Below are 3,496 nucleotides of genomic sequence, written 5' to 3'. Positions count from 1 at the left end.
GCATATTGAAACGCTTTTGCAAGGTGGATATCATTACATCAACATGACGTAATAGATTGGGATACATACAAAAGGTATACAATGCCACACGAATACAACATCATCATGCATAAGAGCACCATCCGACTACGGATGAAACACAAACAGAAACTCAAACGACATCCACCCTGCTAGCCTAGGCTGCCGACCTGGAACCTATCCCCTGATCGAAGAAGAAACAGAACAAGAACTCCAAAACAAGCAACATCGCTCTCGCGTGAGGATCATCGCAAAATTTGTACCTGCAACTGTTGTTGTAGTAATCTGTGAGCCACGAGGACTCAGCAATCCCATTACCATGGGTATCAAGACTAGCAAAGCTTAATGGGAAAGGAAGGGGTAAAGTGGTGAGGTTGCAGCAGCGACTAAGCATATATGGTGGCTAACATACGCAAATAAGAGCGAGAAGAGAAGCAAAGGAACGGTCGTGAAGCTAGTAATGATCAAGAGGTGATCCTAAACTCCTACTTACGTCAAACATAACCCAAAACCGTGTTCACTTCCCGGACTTCGCCGAAAAGAGACCATCACGGCTACACACGCGGTTGATGCATTTTAATTCGAATCTAGTGTCAAGTTATCTACAACCGGACATTAACTAATTCCCATATGCCCATAACCGCGGGCATGGCTTTCGAAAGTTTATACCCTGCAGGGGTGTCCCAACTTAGCCCATGATAAGCTCTCGCGATCAACGAAGGATATACCTTCTCCCAGGAAGACCCGATCAGACTCGGAATCCTGGTTTACAAGACATTTCGACAATGGTAAAACAAGACCAGCAAAGCCGCCCGATGTGCCGACAAATCCCGATAGGAGCTGCACATATCTCGTTCTCAGGGCACACCGGATAAGCGAAGCGTACAAGTACCGACGTAATCCAAGTTGCCAAGGAATGGTCCCCTACGATGCTCTAGTTTGGACCAACACTCGGAGGAGCACTGGCCCGGGGGGGGGGGTAAATAAAGATGACCCTCTGGCTCCGGAAACCCAAGGGAAAAAAGGGCTAGGTGAGGCAAATGGTAAAACCAAGGTTGGGCCTTGCTGGAGGAGTTTTATTCAAAGCGAACTATCAAAGGGGTCCCATAAATCACCCAACCGCGTAAGGAACGCAAAATCCGGGAACATAACACCGGTATGACGGAAACTAGGGCGGCAAGAATGGAACAAAACACCAGGCATAAGGCCGAGTCTTCCACCCTTTACCAAGTATATAGATGCATTAATTAAATAAGAGATATTGTGATATCCCAACATAATCCTGTCCACCACGGAGTAATCTTCAACATCACCTGCAACTAGCATTGCTATAAGAGGGACTGAGCAGAGCGGTAACATAGCCAAGCAACAGTTTGCTAGGAAGGGTGAAAAAGGTTAGGGGCTGACATGGCAATTTGGGAAGGCTTGAAGAGCAAATGCTAGGTAGCGCAGCATAGCGATAGAACGAAGCAACTAGCATAGCCATGATAGTAGTGAGATCCAAGGTGACGGTCATCTTGCCTGAAATCCTGCTAGGAAGAAGAACGAGTCCATGAAGAAGACGAACGGATGAAGCTGAACCAAGCGTAGACGAACGAATCCTCACGATCGCAACGAAACGGGAACTATCGAGAAGAAGCACACAACATGGTAAACACACCACACATAGACAAGCCATGCTGCACAACAAGCATGATGCAAGACAAGACTACATGAAGCTACTCATGGCAAGAGATGATGCATACAAGAGTAACACATCAAAGCAAGTTTAAATGAGGCCGGAAACAACATATAACAACTCCGGTAAGTCCTCATATGCAAATTTTGAAATTGGTACAGATCTGAATAAACCTTATGTTCAAGTTGTTAAACAGCAAGTTAAGATGCACCAAGATGATCTACACGAGATTCTAGTCAAGTTACATATAAAGTTCATATAATTCGGAGCTACGGCCTACAAGATATGAGCAAAAACAAGTTAAACATGGCATTGATGCAAAATGCATTCAAACATCAAGCAAACACCTCAAAACAAGGATGCAACAAGATAATATGAAACTACATGCAAAATCAAGCAAGTTTCATATAGAGCACACTCAAAACGGAGCAACGGTTCAACACACACACATGAAACAAGTTTAAAGGACAAGCTGTCCAAAACAGCAACTAGGCATATTGCAAGCATCAAAACAACATGCTACAGCACCCCAACATGAGAACAGAAGGCATGGACATGATGTACAGGTAAGGCATAACAAAACATGGACACTGAGATATCTCTAGAAATCACTAGAACATGCTCCAAAACACATGGCAAGATTGCAAATAGTAACAGTTTCAGACTAAGCAGAAATAACAACAGGTTGCAATGTTTAGAGTTATCAAACAACATGTTACAAGAACTTAACATGGACAAAAAAGGCATGTCATGAACCTACTAAATGCGTAGAACAAAAGTCCTTTACTGACCATGAGCCAAAAGGGCACAGAAAATATGATGGCACCCATGTAAACATAGCAAGTTATATGACAGATTCAAACATGGCAGAAACAACAATAAGTAGGCATGTTGGTGAGCTTGTACCACTCACCACAGAGCAATACATGGCATTAAAAGGTAACCAACAGTAAGAAGACATGTTTATGAAGCTAAGAATGGAAAGAGCAGGTTCATAGTGTGCACGTATCACTAGCAAATCACATAGCAAAACTGAACTTAATGTTAACAGGTTGACAACAACATTATTTAGCAAATTTGGAGCAATATAACAACATGTTACAGCAGGCTATAAATGCAACCAAGGGCATGGATGGATATAGCATGACATGTATAACACATCGTCCTTAGTTAACATCTCCAGATTATGCATAGAATGACTTGTAGCAGCAGGTTTACATAGCATCACGATATAGCAGATTTAGCATAGCAAAACAGCAACATCAAGTACACTACTTAACAAGCTCGATGCACTCACTACAAGACTCACAAAAATACATGGACGGTACCACTATGAAGATGGCATGATATAGTACAAAACACATGTAGAGATCATGCTCATAGGATGCACACACAAAATGCAACGAAAAAGACAAATCATCAAGTTATGTTAACAGACAGCAAATAACATTATATAGCACTCTTGCAACAATGATTCGGGCATCAAGAGGAACTCAAATGAACATGGAACAATGGAATGAAATGTAGAGCATCTCATGTCGAACATTTTGATATATCATATGCATGAAACGGAGCTACGGATGCAGAGTTATGATGCAATGAACAGGTCATCAGAATGTGAAAATATCAGGGACTTGGAAGAAAAACAAGGGGGGAAAGTCAACCTCAGATCTAGGCTTTGCACGGGTCCCAAGGTTCGCCAGAGACGGGGCGGCGGCTCGCAGGAGCTGGAGGCCGCGGGCGGCCGCGGGGAAGGCGCGGGGGCGAGCGGCGGCGCCGGCGAGGGCAGGCGGCGTCGGG

This window comes from Triticum dicoccoides, chromosome 2B, assembly GCF_002162155.2.
Source record: "Triticum dicoccoides isolate Atlit2015 ecotype Zavitan chromosome 2B, WEW_v2.0, whole genome shotgun sequence".
Lineage (NCBI taxonomy): Eukaryota > Viridiplantae > Streptophyta > Magnoliopsida > Poales > Poaceae > Triticum > Triticum dicoccoides.
The sequence above is the reverse complement of the archived record's forward strand: the minus strand, read 5'-3'. Positions refer to the sequence as shown.